Source organism: Symphalangus syndactylus, chromosome 8 (genome assembly GCF_028878055.3).
Source record: "Symphalangus syndactylus isolate Jambi chromosome 8, NHGRI_mSymSyn1-v2.1_pri, whole genome shotgun sequence".
Classification (NCBI taxonomy): Eukaryota; Metazoa; Chordata; class Mammalia; order Primates; family Hylobatidae; genus Symphalangus; species Symphalangus syndactylus.
This window is the reverse complement of record NC_072430.2, coordinates 48,617,468-48,635,031: the sequence shown is the minus strand read 5'-3', so window position 1 is coordinate 48,635,031 and position 17,564 is coordinate 48,617,468. Positions and strand designations below refer to the sequence as shown.

Genomic DNA, 17,564 nt, shown 5'->3' with positions numbered 1-17,564 from the left:
AAAAGTTGATGCATTTTTTTCCCAGATAAGCTAAAGGGTAGATTTGGGGCAGCATGTCAGGCTTATATTCATATTCACCCAAAGAAAGACATTGAGGATGATGTTTTACCTGATGTAAGTCATAGTTGCATATCTCCCTACTCCTAGATTCCTCCAAAGAAGGATTCAGGCTTAGTTGCCCTAACTCAAAAGGAACCTCTCTCCCTTGGTGGCATGGTTCCAGGTCACTGTACTTGTTCTCTTGTTTTCTACTCCAGCTCATCTGCTGTTTTTAGGCAAGGAGAATTATGTGAGTATGTGTGTGTGTGACTAGATCCTGCCAGAGGAGAAGTTCGGCTGTGCTGCAGGGGTAGATGAAAACTCTTTTTAAGCATAAATACCTACAGAAATAGCAAAGGGAACATAAAATCCAGTCAAGTACATTGTCTTGGGTATAAGTTTCTCCTCCCTTTCCAGAGCTGCTCAAGTGTGAAATCCAAGCCCCTGCCCACACTCTTCCAACAGAAGTGCTCTAACAGGTATTAAGTGGATTGGGGAAATAAATAAAAGGGGAACCCAGAATGGTGGCATTCAAAGAATCCCTTTTTTCAGGCAATGTATTGGCACTAGGCACTAGGCAAATGTATTAAAATCTGAGGAAATCCTACGGAGAGTGTGTGGTCCCAGTGTATGAATACAATGAGCTGCTACTCACAGTGCAGGGACTGAGAAAGGGCAACACAGACACCCAAGTGGACATCTCCCATTTCCATCTCCACATTTGAGATAAGAATACCTGTATCTTTCCTACCACCCACAAACAAACAAGCAAACCATGGGGCTCCCTTTGAAAAAAGTCAGTATATCCAAGAAATCACTATTTCTGAATGAGCTCAAGTAGAGAGAACTTTCTCTTAAGAGGGTTCTGTTGGAAATTGCCAGCTGAAGATACACAGGTACAAAGACTCCCATGCTGGAGATGAAGGGTCCCCTTTCCCATGCTTTGACCACGATAGACCATGTACCTTTGCTGAGGGGGAGAGTCAGTCTTTCCTAGGAGATTTTGAGCCAAATAAAATAAAAACAAAGCAAGGGTGAGAGAACCACCATGATGTTTTAAACATCATTTTTTATCAAATATAGTTATAAAATTAACCGTTACCACCATTTCAAAAAGGCAAAGGCACTTTAACACCAAAAAGTAGAAAGGACATATCTAGGAGAAAGAAAACATGTATTAATATATTTAAACTGAAAACTTTTCTTTTTATGGCAGACTTAGCACATGTCCGTCCTTCTCTCTTTGAGGCGCTTGAGCTCCGACCATCACGGGACAAATGACTGGTCCTCTTACAGAGCATGTAGGTGGTTTACCCTTTAATGAGCCACTCATTTCACTAGCATTTTATCACCTCTGTTGTTCTCCTCTAGCTCTGACTTATTTTATTTTTATATGCTGTTTGTCTGGTACCAATTCCCCTTGTGCAGTGACCCTGCCTGCTCTAACTTGCTAAGTAAACTAGGCCAAATACCTGGGCAAGAGATTTCTAGAGAAATCTGAGCAGTTGCAGGAAGTAGAAGAGACACAGGGCTTTGGAACCAAATTGAAGACCCTGTTGTCTGGCTTGGGAAGAAAAATATTTTCAGTTGGGAAACAACATCGGAAACAGCTATGAGATCTCTTGGACAAGGTGCTGCCCTGAAAGTCAAGGACCTTGAAGTTTATTTGGCTCATTTGAGAATGAAGATTGGACAGGATGTTGTATTTTAGCCTTAGCTGGTTAGCTGTGAGTGAGAAGAAAATGGGCAACCTCACTGGCTAGGGAAAGTAAAAAGGAAAGAAGGGTTCAATACCTGCCTAAACTATGAACTGATTTACAAATGAATCAGCACTTTCACTAGAACAAAAGGCATTTAGAATATGACAGTGCCCGTCTGAGATATAGTCTAGAGATCATCTTCTCCAGTGAGTCTCAAGTACAGTAAATTTAAAAATCCCAGGTGTTTGTGAACAATGAAGATCCCAGGCCCCATCCCTAGTGCTGGATTCAGTGAGGGCAATGCCAAGCCTAGGATCTGGGGTTTTTAGCAAGCACTTTGGGTGATTCTTACATGGGTGTTCTTCAGTCTCGTACTCCATTCTAGCCCCTTTGTTTTACAGATGGCGGTAAGCAATTGATATGAACTAATTTATTCAGGGTCACACAACTAGTAGGTAGCAGAAATAGAACAGAAATTCAATTCTTTCAATTCTGAATGTGTTATTATTTTCACTTTACTCTGGTGACTTTTAGTAGATAGATTCTAGGCAAAAAAGTCCCCAAACCCAATCAAATTGTTGGGTTTGCAGGTGATATATTTATATCTGTCATGACTTTCAGTGGTTTATAAACAGATCCTAAAGAACTGTGCAGGAAAAAAAAAAAATTTAAGCACCATCTCACCCCACATTGCAATCAATTACAAGATAAAAGTCATCTTTTAAATTCTTGAGCCGAAATCTGAATGTGTGACTTTTTCCAAGTTAAACTTCACAGTGAACATGAACTCTCCAGTCAAGTGACTTTCCTTATAGACAACATCCGGCCAAAGGGCTAGCTATGCTACCGCTCTCCTACAGACGGCCATTTCTGCTCATGGACGTCCCCCTTAAATCCTGGCTTCCTAGTCCCCATCTTCATAGGCTAAAGGTGTGCAATGGGAGAACCAACTTTGTCTGATCTTGCGAGCATGGGAGAAGCTTTTTGGTTATCACATTTTTGAGTCAATCAATCTTTATTTTGATAAAGCAGGGCAGGACAGAGGGAGGAAGAGTGGCTGAGGGCAGGCAGCAGCCTGTGCGGGAACCCATTTCCTGCCATCCCAGGGTCCCATAGTTGATAATGGACAGCATCCTTGCTTGGTTCCTGTGCACCAGGTGATACTAATTTAAATTCCTCTTTATTTTCTAGTGATGGAAAGGAGTTAGCCTTTACTGAGTACCTATGAGTTTGCAGGGATCATTTTTGACCCTTTGTGTTTTATTTCCATCAATTCCTCCAATAACCCTTTAGCATAGATCTGATCATCTCTATTTTTACAAATAGAAGAACTTAGCTAATAACATAACTCGTATTCAGTGATAGCATCAATATTTGAAACCAAGTTTGTATTGTTCCAGACCCTCAGTTCTTTTTCCTGTACCATGTGCTCTGAGATGTAAGGTGATGGTTGTGTTATCAGAAAGGGATCCCAATCCAGACCCCAAGAGAGGGTTCTTGGACCTCAGGCAAGAAGGAATTTGGGGTGAGTCCATAAAGAGTCTACTCTGTGCCAGAGTTCATAGAGTAAAGTGAAAGCAAGTTTATTAAGAAAGTAAAGGAATAAAGTATGGCTACTCCACGGCAGAGCAACCCCAAGAGCTGCGGGCTCGCTATTTTTATGGTTTTTTTTTTTTATTATATGCTAAACAAGAGGCGGATTATTCATGAGTTTTCCCGTAAAGAGGTGGGCAATTCGCAGAACTGAGGGTTCCTCCCCTTTTTAGACCATGTACAGTAACTTCCTGATGTTGTCATGGCATTTGTAAACCATCGCGATGTTGGTGGAAGTGTCTTTTAACATGCTAATGCATTATAATTAGCGTATAATGAGCAGGACACCAGAGATCATGTTCATCGTCATCTTGGATTGGTGGGCTTTGGCCAGCTTCTTTACTGCAACCTGCTTTATCAGCAGTGTCTTTGTGACCTGTTTCTTTTCTGACCTCCTATCTCATGCTGTGACTTGGAATGCCTAACCTCCTGGGAATACAGATCAATAGGTCTCAGCCTTATTTTTACAGCATGTTTTCAAGACGGAGTCACTCTGGTTCAAATGCTTCTGACAGTTATCACTGTTTTAATTTAGGAATAAAATGAGGTTCTGGAAAAGGAGGCCTTGACTTGGTGATGATTCTGCTGGGTTACAATGAATGGTCCTTATTATCTTCCTCTCTGACTTTCCTGAACGGTGATTAGACCTAGAATGTCATTTGGTTTACATGTAAAACTTAGTGAGTTATGTATTAGAATAGCACCTCCCACCCTGGGGCAGGAACATGAAAGCAAGGAGATGAGGAGCTTCTTCTTGCTTTTTTTCTCTTGCTCTAGGCATTATTTGACTTTGAAATACTCCTGGCATTTGCCTGTGGTTCTGAAATGCCCCTTCTTCTGCCTATGTGTGTGAGATTTGAAAGCTTATCACACATGTGGCCAAAGCAGGTCCAGCTTGGAGCATTCGTCTTTTGGCTGCTGTTGCTGGGGGAGTATCCCTACTGTGAGATGCTACACCACCTGAGCCTGTGGCCTCTGCTTCTCTCCTGGGGTAGCTGTGGCTGTGAGGTGCACAGCATGGTACAATGCTAGTTTTCATTTCCAGTCCTTTCTTGATGTCACTGATGGGTGCAATGAGTGGAGTGGGGGGACCTCAGGCCCTTCCAAATTCTTTTTTTTTTTATTTAGTTTTTATTTCATGATCGTAAACTTAACTGCAATCCAGCTAGGCATGGGAGGGAACAAGGAAAACATGGAACCCAAAGGGAACTGCAGCCGAGAGCACAAAGATTCTAGGATACTGCGAGCAAATGGGGTGGAGGGATGCTCTCCTGAGCTACGGAAGGAATGGTCTGGTGGTTAAGATAAAACACAAGTCAAACTTATTCGTGTTGTCCACAGTCAGCAATGGTGATCTTCTTGTTGGTCTTGCCATTCCTGGACCCAGAGTGCTCCATGGCCTCCACAATACTCATGCCTTCTTTCACTTTGCCGAAGACCACATGCTTGCCATCCAACTACTCAGTCTTGGCAGTGCAGATGAAAAACTGGGAACCATTTGTGTTGGTCTAGCATTTGCCACGGACAAGATGCCAGGACCTGTATGCCTTAGGATGAAGTTCTCATCTTCAAATTTCTCCCTACAGATGGACTTGCCACCAGTGCCATTATGGCGTGTGAAGTCACCACCCTGACACATAAACCCTGGAATAATTCTGTGAAAGCAGGAACTCATAACAAAATCCTTTCTCTCCAGTGCTCAGAGCACAAAAATTTTCTGCTGTCTTTGGGACCTTGTCTGCAAACAGCTTGAAGGAGATGCAGCCCAAGGGCTCGCCGTTGACGGCAATGTCAAAGAACACGGTGGGGTTGACCATGGCTAATAGTACACGGTTTTCCTCGGTGGCGGCATCTGCAAAGCGCCCAAATTCTTAATAGCTTATAAAATTAGGGGTAGAGGAAGCTGGGTGCGGTGGCTCACGCCTGTAATCCCAGCACTTTGGGAGGCTGAGGCAGGTGGATCACGAGGTCAGGAGTTTGAGCCCAGCCTGGCCAAGATGGTGAAACCCCATCTCTACTGAAAATACAAAAATTAGCCGAGTGTGGTGGCAGACACCTGTAATCCCAGCTACTTGGGAGGCTGAGGCAGGGAACTGCCTGAACCCGGGAGGTGGAAGTTGCAGTGAGCCAAGATCGTGCCACTGCACTCCAGCCTGGGTGACATGGCGAGACAATTTCTCAAAAAAAAAAAAAAAAAAAAAAATTAGGGGTAGTGGAATGGGAAGCAGACAAAAGGTTTACATTGTGGAGGTTTGAGGAGAAATGAATCAAATAAGTCTCTAGCATTCTGTTTGAATTTATGTTAGTCTGATTATGTTACCATAACATTTTATGATATGCTACACATTATCTGATGGGTGATTAATTTTCAAATGTAATACAAGTCATTGAGCTTTCCTGATTTCTGCCGCTGTAAATAATTTGGAATTTTCAGCTACTGCAAAGTTGACATAGTCACTCCTTCCTTCCCGTAACCTTCACCTTACCTTGTCCCCTCCCTGCCCCCAAGCTTCCCTGGATTTTTAAATCAGCCAGTGGCTCGTGGCAACTGTCTTAGAATGCTTGAAGCCGAGGTTTTTTTTCACTGAGTGTCTCTTTCTGGAAGTTTCTCTTCTTAAATTGGCAGAGCTTAAGAGTTCTTGCATCTCAGACAAAGACTGTGTGTGCTTGACTGTTGGACTCTCATTTTATTGTTACAAAGGGACAATGATTTTGAGAAAACCTTTGGAGAGCCCAGCTCCCATGGTTGTATCCCACTGCCCATTTTCTGAATCCTCAACTCAGAATTGGCAATGAAAGATTGAGCTGGGATTATGATCTGTGATTCTCTAACAGAATTCTCTGAGAGTCAAACTCCAGAAAGAGGCTTATCTTTACAAACCTTAGAGAATTAGAGCTAAGGCACCTGGTATGTCTGGGAGGGATTGAAAACAATCCCCCCAAAGCCCCGGCAGCCCTGGCTCTCTGGTTGCTATGCTGAGTGGATTCATCCGTTTATTGAGAGTCTACTTTGTGCCAGTTATTCTGCTAAGTGCTTTGTGGGCATTTTCTTTTTCAAGCCTCATGAAAACTCTGAGGTGGGTATTACTAGATATACTTTACAATTGGAGCACATTGAACTTCATGGAGTTTGAAAATTTTGCTCTTAATCACATGGCTTCTAAGGGGCAAAGCCAGAACTTTCCTTTTCCTTTGCCTCTCCCTCCCCCATCACATACATACACTCCCTCTTTTACATCCCTAGGTTCTTAACCTTTATTCTATAAGGAGTACCATGTTCATGTAAGATTATTCATGCATGTTACTTGGAATTAATTGCAGAACAATTTTTTTTCAACCCCTGTGGTGTGGTCACCTTCAATGCTTATACTTGGTGGAATACTCCCTTCAAAGAGTGGAATGATCCATTGCTTTGAGAGAGCTTTTTCGATCTCTGTTAAGTAATGATTAGTTATTTCCTTGTGACTGTGTGGCTCTGTGTGGCAACAGAACACTTTTGAGGAAGAATAAACTCTACGGGACATGGTCTTCTGAATCTCACCATTCAATCAGGGAAATTTTGGTCCTTCCTCTCTGTTCCAAGTACTAGCCTTTCCAGCCAGCGCCTTTTCTGTGCTCTGGGTTTGGCTTCAGTGTTCTGTCATTTATTGTCAAAGAAGAAAGAGAAGTCTCTGTGGCATCTTGCCCACAGTGGGGATGGACCTGTGCTCACCTCTCTCCTCCAGTAAGAACCTAAGGGCCCAAGAGGTATAGTGGTGCCTCCCATAGATACTTCCCTTCCCTTATGGATGATACAGAATGACATATAAATGATATCTATTTCTTCATTTTTTTCCTTGCAAAGTCACTTTTCCACACAGTAATCCATTTCACAGTTTATCTTTAAATCCTTTCTCAGTTGTCTATTCTGCTCTGAAAGTATTATCCCAGCATCCTAATGAAGATTCCATCAATGTCTAGTAAAATGGGAAAACTCTCTAGCAGTACCATGTTTTGTTTTGGTTTTTGTTTTTGGTTTTGGTTTGTTTGTTTTGTTTTTTACTGGTGCCTCTTTATAATAAAAAGATTTGGTGGCTCCAGCATGGCTTCTAACCCTTCAATAGCTGTGCCTATGCCAAGCTGTTCTCTCTTATTTGTAACTATTTATATAGTGTTCTCTCCAGATATACTGTTCCATACTGACCTGCATTGGAATGTTAGGCTCTTCTTTGTGACTGATCTCTATTTCCTACTTGTGACTCCATTCTGACACTAGCTTTGCCTTTTTATACCATCCTCCCTACTTTTCTCATGTAGATTTGCTAAAAGATCCCCATGACTCCAAGATCCCTGTAACTGGCTCTGCTGAGTCTGTCAGCATTTGATCCATTTGACTTGAGGAGGCCAGTCCTTCTCAGGAACCACCTGTAATCTCTTTTTTTCCTTAGAGACAGGGTCTTGCTGTGTCGCCCAGGCTGCAGTACAGTGGCATGATCATAGCTCACTGCAGCCTTAAACTCCTGAGCTCAAGCAATTCTTCCATCTTAGCCTCCCAAGTAGCTGGGACTACAGGTACACACCACATACCACCACACCTGGCTATTTTTTAAATTTTATGTAGAGACAGGGTCTTGCTGTGTTGCCCAGGCTGGGCTTGAACTCCTGGTTTCATGTAATCCTCCTGTCTTGGTCATCCAAAGGGCTGAGATTATAAGGCCTGAGCCACAGCACCTGGCCTATACTTATAATCTCAGTTTGAATTAAACAATAGTCTCTAGGACACCTCTGTGTAGGGGATCTTGTTACATGTTGTGGTTGTTCAAAGGCCAAGTATTTTCAAAGAAAACCCACTGAGATAAGTTGGATGAGTGACTACCATAGCAGTCACTATGACACCTTGTTCACTTTTTTTCATATCCTAATAATCTAATATTTTTCCCCAAGAAAAGATATGTGCTGTGGTTTGAATGTGTCCCCAAAACAGCATATGTTAAGTAGTAGTTTACTTAATGGCCATTATAAACTATTAAAAGGTAGGACCTTTAAGAGGTGATCAGCCCATGAGGGCCCTGCCCTCATTAATGGATTAATGCCATTATCAATAGAAGTGGGTTTGTTATTGCAGGAGTAGGTTCTTTATAAGAAGACAAATTCAGCCCCCATTTGTCTCTCTGTCACCGTCTCTTTGCCCTTCCACCATGCAATGATGCAGCAAGAAGGCCCTCACCAGATGCTGGCCCCTTGATTTTGGACTTCTCGGCCTCCAGAACTGTGAAAAATACATTTCTGTTCATTGTAAATTATCTAGTCTGTGGCATTCGGTTATACCAAGACAAAATGGACTAAGACAGAAAATTGGTACTAGGAGTGTGGTGGTTGTTATAATAAATACCTGAAAATATGGAAGTGGCTTTGGTATTGGGTGATGGGTAAAGGCTGGAAGAATCTGGAGTAGCAGACTAACAAAAGCCTAGATTGCTATAAATGGAATATTAACAGTAATTCTGGAAGACTCAGAAGAAGAGAATGAGAAACTTCTTAGAGATTACGTAAGTGATTGTGATCAGAATGTTAAGCAGAAATAGAGACAGTAAAGGCCATTCTTTTTCTTTCTTTTTTTTTTGTTTGTTTGTTTGTTTTTGAGAAGGAGTTTCACTCTTGTTGCCTGGGCTGGAGTGCAATGGCACGATCTCGGCTCACCGCAACTTCCGCCTCCCAGGCTCAAGCTATTCTCCCACCTCAGCCTCCCGAGTAGCTGGGATTACAGGCACCCACCACCACACACAGCTAATTTTGTTTTTGTTTTTGTTTTTTTTTAGTAGAGACGGGGTTTCTCTATGTTGGTCAGGCTAGTTTCGAACTCCTGACCTCAGGTGATCCGCCCACCTCAGCCTCCCAAAGTGCTGGGATTACAGGCATGAGCCACCGGGCCTGGCCAGTAAAGGCCATTCTGATGAGGTATTAGACAGAAAAGATGAATATCTTATTGGAAACTGAAGTAAAGGCCATGATTGTTATGAAGTGGCAAACAACTTGGTTGAATTGCATCCATGCCTTGAGGCCTTATGAAAAGCAGAATTTAAGAGCAATGAACTAGGATATCTGGTAGAAGAAATTTTAAACCAAAACATTGAAGAACTGTGCGGCTTCTTTTAACTGCATATGGTAAAATGAGAGAAGAGAGAAATAATTTAAAGATGGGATCTATAATTAAAAGGGATCTGAAGGATTCTCAGCCTGGTTGCATGGTAGAGAAAGAAAGAGAGCATTTTCTGGAGAGGAAATGTGTGGCTAAGCAACCATTTGATAAGGAGATTAGTATGAATAGAAGAAAGCCAGATACTATTCATCAAGACAATGGGAGAATGACCCAGAGGGGATTTTGGAGATTTTTGAGGCTGCCCCTCCCATCACAATCCCAGAGCTCTAGGAGGGCAGATGGTTTACAGGGACAGACCCAGGGTACCATCCACGGGCTGACTTTCCAGGGCCACTTCAGGACTCTACCTTCTGCATCCCAGAGGAGCATTTCTCTGCCACCCAGTCATAGCTCAAGCAGGCCCAGGTGTGACTCATGTTGCCACTCTAGAGGGCATAAGTAGTAAGCCTTGGTGGTGCCCACATAGTGCTAATTCTGGAGGCATGCAGAATGTATGAGCTCTTAGGCCATGGTAGCCTCCACCTAGATTTGAAAGGATGTATTGGATAGCCTGGACATCCAGGCAGAAATTTATCACAGGGGCAGAGCCATGGCAGACAGCCCCAACTAGGGCAATGCTCACTGGAACTGTGGGGTTGCAGCTGCCACAGAGAGTCCCCTCTACACCTAGTATAGGTGTCATGGCAGGGTCACTTGAGACTCCAGAACTGCAGAGTGACCAATGTGCAGCCCCAGCCTTGGACAGCTGCAGCAGCAAGACTAACCCATAAGAACTGCTGTGAGGGCTGAGACTAGCAAAGCCATGGGGTTGGAGCTTCCCAAGGTCTTCTGGATACAACCCCTGCCCTAGTGTGAACAGAAGGTGGAAATGGAGTAAAAGGAGGTTATTCTGGAGCCTTATTTGAGGTTGTTTTCCCTGTTGAGTTTTGGACTAACTTGGGATCAGTTACTCCTTTCTTCTTTTTTATTTCTCCCTTTTGGAATGGGAATGTCTATCCTATGCCTTTCCTATCATTGTATTTTGGAGGCACATAACTTGTTTAATTGTATAGGCTCACAACTAATGGGGAATTTGCTTTAGGATGAATCATGCCTTGAGTCTCACTCATATATGATTTAGATGAGACTCTGGACTTTGGGCTTTTAAGTTGTTGCTAGAATGAGTTAACACTTTGCGGCTATTGAGGTGGAATAATGTATTTATATGTGAGAAGGACATGAATTTGGGGTGCTGGGGCCAGAATGCTATGGTTTGAACATGTCCCAAAAAATACATGTGGCGGAAACTTAATGACCATTGTGATAGTATTAAGAGGTGGGATCTTTAAGAATTGATTTAGGCCATAAGAGCTCATCTGTCATGAATGAATTAATGCTGTTATTGTGAAAGTGAATTTGTTATCACAGGAGTGAGTTCCTTATAAAAATTTTAGTATTGTTTCTTTTTCACCTTCTCTTTGCCCTTCCACCATGGGATGATGCAGCAAAAAGGCCATGGCAAGATGATGACCTTTCAATCTTGGACTTTCCAGCATACAGGACTATGAGAAATAAATTTCTGTTCATTATAAATTACCCAGTCTGTGGTATTCAGTTATAGCAGCACAAAATGGACTAAGACAGTATGTATTACAGCTTAAAATATTTAGTAATAAATCTTCTAGAGACTGTAATTGTAATAATAGTCCTTTGTGTATCCTCTAGCCACAGACACAATCCTCTTCTAACTCTTCCAATTTTTTTGCATTTTTAATTTTTTTAATTTTTATTTTTTATTGTGGTAAGACCACTTAACATGAGATCTATCCTTTTGACAAACAGTCTAAGAACACAATACCGTATTAACTGTATGCACATTGTCATACAGCAGATGTCTGGAACTTATTCGCATTGCATAACTGGAATGGTGTATCCACTGAAAGAGAACTCCCCATTTTCCACTTCTCCCAATCCCTGGAAATCATCATTCTACTCTGTTTCTATCTTTCTGACTATTTTAGATACCTCATAAGTGGACTCATATAATATTTGTTTTCTATGACTGGCTTATGTCACTTAGCATAGTGTCCCCCAGGTTCATCCATGTTGCATATGGCAGGATTTTCTTTTATATATATATATATTTTTTTTTCATTATACTTTCAGTTCTAGGGTACATGTGCACAACGTGCAGGTTTGTTACATATGTATACATGTGCCATGTTGGTGTGCTGCACCCATTAACTCGTCATTTACATTAGGTATATCTCCTAATGCTATCCCTCCCCCCACCCCACAACAGGCCCCAGTGTGTGATGTTCCCCTTCCTGTGTCCAAGTGTTCTCATTGTTCAATTCCCACTATGAGTGAGAACATGCAGTGTTTGGTTTTTTGTCCTTTCGATAGTTTGCTGAGAATGATGGTTTCCAGCTTCATCCATGTCCCTACAAAGGACATGAACTCATCCTTTTTATGGCTGCATAGTATTCCATGGTGTATATGTGCCACATTTTCTTAATCCAGTCTACAATTGATGGACGTTTGGGTTGGTTCCAAGTCTTTGCTATTGTGTATAGTGCTGCAATAAACATATGTGTGCATGTGTCTTTATAGCACCATGATTTATAATCCTTTGGGTATATACCCAGTAATGGGATGGCTGGGTCAAGTGGTATATCTAGTTCTAGATCCTTGAGGAATCGCCACACTGTCTTCCACAGTGGTTGAACTAGTTTACAGTCCCACCAACAGTGTAAAAGTGTTCCTATTTCTCCACATCCTCCCCAGCACCTGTTGTTTCCTGACTTTTTAATGATCGCCATTCTAACTGGTGTGAGATGGTATCTCACTGTGGTTTTGATTTGCATTTCTCTGATGGCCAGTGGTGATGAGCATTTTTTCATGTGTCTGTTGGCTGCATAAATGTCTTCTTTTGAAAAGTGTCTGTTCATATCCTTTGCCCACTTTTTGATGGGGTTGTTTGTTTTTTTCTTGTACATTTGTTTGAGTTCTTTGTAGATTCTGGATATTAGCCCTTTGTCAGATGAGTAGATTGCAAAAATTTTCTCCCATTCTGTAGGTTGCCTGTTCACTCTTAGGATAGTTTCTTTTGCTGTGCAGAAGCTCTTTAGTTTAATTAGATCCCATTTGTCAATTTTGGCTTTTGTTGCCATTGCTTTTGGTGTTTTAGACATGAAGTCCTTGCCCATGTCTGTGTCCTGAATGGTATTGCCTAGGTTTTCTTCTAGGGTTTTTATGGTTTTAGGTCTAACATGTAAGTCTTTAATCCATCTTGAATTAATTTTTGTACAAGGTGTAAGGAAGGGATCCAGTTTCAGCTTTCTATATATGGCTAGCCAGTTTTCCCAGCACCATTTATTAAATAGGGAATCCTTTCCCCATTTCTTGTTTTTGTCAGGTTTGTCAAAGATCAGATGGTTGTAGATGTGTGGTATTATTTCTGAGGGCTCTGTTCTGTTCCATTGGTCTATATCTCTGTTTTGGTACCAGTACCATGCTGTTTTGGTTACTGTAGCTTTGTAGTATAGTTTGAAGTCAGGTAGGGTGATGCCTCCAGCTTTGTTCTTTTGGCTTAGGATTGTCTTGGCAATGTGGGCTCTTTTTTGGTTCCATATGAACTTTAAAGCAGTTTTTTCAAATTCTGTGAAGAAAGTCATTGGTAGCTTGATGGGGATGGCATTGAATCTATAAATTGCCTTGGGCAGTATGGCCGTTTTCATGATATTGATTCTTCCTATCCATGAGCATGGAATCATCTTCCATTTGTTTGTGTCCTCTTTTATTTTGTTGAGCAGTGGTTTGTAGTTCTCCTTGAAGAGGTCCTTCACATCCCTTGTAAGTTAGATTCCTAGGTATTTTATTCTCTCTGAAGCAATTGTGAATGGGAATTCACTCAGGATTTGACTTTCAGTTTGTCTATGATTGGTGTATAAGAATGCTTGTGATTTTTGCACACTGATTTTGTATCCTGAGACTTTGCTGAAGTTGCTTATCAGCTTAAGGAGATTTTGGGCTGAGACGATGGGGTTTTCTAAATATACAATCATATCGTCTGCAAACAGGGACAATTTGACTTCCTCTTTTCCTAATTGAATACCCTTTATTTCTTTCTCCTGCCTGATTGCCCTGGCCAGAACTTCCAACACTATGTTGAATAGGAGTGGTGAGAGAGGGCATCCCTGTCTTGTGCCAGTTTTCAAAGGGAATGCTTCCAGTTTTGCCCATTCAGTATGATATTGGCTGTGGGTTTGTCATAAATAGCTTTTATTATTTTGAAATATGTCCCATCAATACCTAATTTATTGAGAGTTTTTAGCATGAAGCGCTGTTGAATTTTGTCAAAGGCCTTTTCTGCATCTATTGATACAATCATGTGGTTTTTGTCTTTGGTTCTGTTTATATGCTGGATTACGTTTATTGATTTGCGTATGTTGAACCAGCCTTGCATCCCAGAGATGAAGCCCACTTGATCTTGGTGGATAAGCTTTTTGATGTGCTGCTGGATTCGGTTTGCCAGTATTTTATTGAAGGTTTTTGCATTGGTGTTCATCAGGGATATTGGTCTAAAATTCTCTTTTTTGGTTGTGTCTCTTCTGGGCTTTGGTATATGGATGATGCTGGCCTCATAAAATGAGTTAGGGAGGATTCCCTCTTTTTCTATTGATAAGAATAGTTTCAGAAGGAATGGTATCATCTCCTCCTTGTACCTCTGGTAGAATTCAGCTGTGGATCCATCTGGTCCTGGACTTTTTTTGGTTGGTAGGCTATTAATTATTGCCTCAATTTCAGAGCCTGTTATTGGTCTATTCAGGGATTCAACTTCTTCCTGGTTTAGTCTTGGGAGGGTGTATGTGTCCAGAAATTTATCCATTTCTTTTAGATTTTCTAGTTTATTTGCATAGAGGTGTTTATAGTATTCTCTGATGGTAGTTTGTATTTCTGTGGGATTGGTGGTGATATCCCCTTTATCATTTTTTATTGCATCTATTTGATTCTTCTCTCTTTTCTTATTTATTAGTCTTGCTAGTGGTCTATCAATTTTGTTGATCTTTTCAGAAAACCAGCTCCTGGATTCACTGATTTTTTGAAGGGTTTTTTGTTTCTCTATCTCTTTCAGTTCTGCTCCGATCTTAGTTATTTCTTGCCTTCTGCTAGCTTTTGAATGTGTTTGTTCTTGCTTCTCTAGTTCTTTTAATTGTGATGTTAGGGTGTCAATTTTAGATCTTTCCTGCTTTCTCTTGTGGGCATTTAGTGCTATAAATTTCCCTCTACACCCTGCTTGAAATGCGTCCCAGAGATTCTGGTATGTTGTGTCTTTGTTCTCACTGGTTTCAAAGACCATCTTTATTTCTGCCTTCATTTCGTTATGTACCCAGTAGTCATTCAGGAGCAGGTTGTTCAGTTTCCCTGTAGTTAAGTGGTTTTGAGTGAGTTTCTTAATCCTGAGTTCTAGTTTGATTGCACTGTGGTCTGAGAAACAGTTTGTTATAATTTCTGTTCTTTTACATTTACTGAGGAGTGCTTTACTTCCAACTACGTGGTCAATTTTGGAGTAAGTACGATGTGGTGCTAAGAAGAATGTGTATTCTATTGATTTGGGGTGGAGAGTTCTATAGATGTCTATTAGGTCTGCTTGGTGCAGAGCTGAGTTCAGTTCCTGGATATCCTTGTTAACTTTCTGTCTCGTTGATTTGTCTAATATTGACAGTGGGGTGTTAAAGTCTCCCACTATTATTGTGTGGGAGTCTAAGTCTCTTTGTAAGTCTCTGGAAACTTGCTTTATGAATCTGGGTGCTCCTGTGTTGGGTGCATATATATTTAGGATAGTTAGCTCTTCTTGTTGAATTGATTCCTTTACCATTATGTAATGGCCTTCTTTGTCTCTTTTGATCTTTGTTGGTTCAAAGTCTGTTTTATCAGAGACTAGGATTGCAACCCCTGCCTTTTTTTGTTTTCCATTTGTTTGGAAGATCTTCCTCCATCCCTTTATTTTGAGCCTATGTGTGTCTCTGCACATGAGATGGGTCTTCTGAATACAGCACACTGATGGGTCTTGACTCTTTATCCAATTTGCCAGTCTGTGTCTTTTAATTGGAGCATTTAGCCCATTTACATTTAAGGTTAATATTGTTATGTGTGAATTTGATCCTGTCATTATGATGTTAGCTGGTTATTTTGCTCATTAGTTGATGCAGTTTCTTCCTAGCATCGATGGGCTTTACAATTTGGCATGTTTTTGCAGTGGCTGGAACCGGTTATTCCTTTCCATGTTTAGTGCTTCCTTCAGGAGCTCTTGTAGGGCAGGCCTGGTGGTAACAAAATCTCTCAGCATTTGCTTGTCTTAAAGGATTTTATTTCTCCTTCACTTATGAAGCTTAGTTTGGCTGGACATGAAATTCTGGGTTGAAAATTCTTTTCTTTAAGAATGTTGAATATTGGCCCCCAATCTCTTCTGGCTTGTAGAGTTTCTGCTGAGAGATCAGCTGTTAGTTTGATGGGCTTCCCTCTGTGGGTAACCCGACCTTTCTCTCTGGCTGCCCTTAACATTTTTTCCTTCATTTCAACTTTGGTGAATCTGACAATTATGTGTCTTGGAGTTGCTCTTCTTGAGGAGTATCTTTGTGGCGTTCTCTGTATTTCCTGAATTTCAATGTTGGCCTGCCTTGCTAGGTTGGAGAAGTTCTCCTGGATAATATCCTGCAGAGTGTTTTCCAAATTGGTTTCATTCTCCCCATCACTTTCAGGTACACCAATCAGATGTAGATTTGGTCTTTTCACATAGTCCCATATTTCTTGGAGGCTTTGTTCGTTTCTTTTTACTCTTTTTTCGCTAAACTTTGCTTCTCGCTTTATTTCATTCATTTGATCTTCAGTCACTGATACCCTTTCTTCCAGTTGATCGAATCAGCTACTGAAGCTTATGCATTCACCACATAGTTCTCATGCCATGGTTTTCAGCTCCATCAGGTCATTTAAGGACTTCTCTCCACTGGTTATTCTAGTTAGCCATTCGTCTAATCTTTTTTCAAGGTTATTAGCTTCTTTGCAATGGGTTTGAACTTCCTCCTTTAGCTCGGAGTAGTTTGATCATCTGAAGCCTTCTTCTCTCAACTTGTCAAAGTCATTCTCCATCCAGCTTTGTTCCGTTGCTGGTGAGGAGCTGCGTTCCTTTGGAGGGGGAGAGACACTCTGATTTTTAGAATTTTCAGCTTTTCTGCTCTTTTTTTCCCCTATCTTTGTGGTTTTATCTACCTTTGGTCTTTGATGATGGTGACATACAGATGGGGTTTTGGTGTGGATGTCCTTTCTGTTTGTTAGTTTTCCTTCTAACAGGACCCTCAGCTGCAGGTCTGTTGGTGTTTGCTGGATGTCCACTCTAGACCCTGTTTGCCTGGGTATCTGCAGCGGAGGCTGCAGAACAGTGAATATTGCTAAACAGCAAATGCTGCTGCCTGATCGTTCCTCTGGAAGCTTCGTCTCACGGGGGTACCCGGCCGCGTGAGGTGTCAGTCTGCCCCTACTGGGTGGTACCTCCCAGTTAAGCTACTCGGGGGTCAGGGACCCACTTGACGAGGCAGTCTGTCTGTTCTCAGATCTCAAACTCTGTGCTGGGAGAACCACTACTCTCTTCAAAGCTGTCAGACAGGGACATTTAAGTCTACAGAGGTTTCTGCTGCCTTTTGTTCACCTATGTCCCGCCCCCCAGAGGTGGAGTCTACAGAGGCAGGCAGGCCTCCTTGAGCTGCTGTGGGCGCCACCCAGTTCAAGCTTCCCGGCCGCTTTGTTTACCTATTCAAGCCTCAGCAATGGCAGGTGCCTCTCCCCCAGCCTCGCTGCTGCCTTGCAGTTCAATCTCAGACTGTTGTGCTAGCAATGAGCGAGGCTCCACGGGCGTGGGATCCTCCAAGCCAGGCGTGTGATATAATCTCCTGGTGTGCCATTTGCTAAGACTGCTGGAAAAGCTCAGTATTAGGGTGGGAGTGACCCGATTTTCCAGGTGCCATCTGTCACAGCTTCCCTTGGCTAGGAAAGAGAATTCCCTGACCCCTTGCACTTCCCAGGTGAGACGATGCCTCGCCCTGCTTCAGCTCATG

General features: G+C 41.9%; 1 protein-coding gene and 1 pseudogene across 23 annotated transcripts in view; one reads left to right on the top strand and one right to left on the bottom strand.

The window, feature by feature from the left end:
* RAD51B (RAD51 paralog B) overlaps window positions 1-17,564 on the top strand; it is an 890,780-nt gene that overhangs the window by 618,115 nt on the left and 255,101 nt on the right. The window lies entirely within an intron of this gene.
* Window positions 4,492-5,189, bottom strand: LOC129487749 (peptidyl-prolyl cis-trans isomerase A-like; annotated as a pseudogene).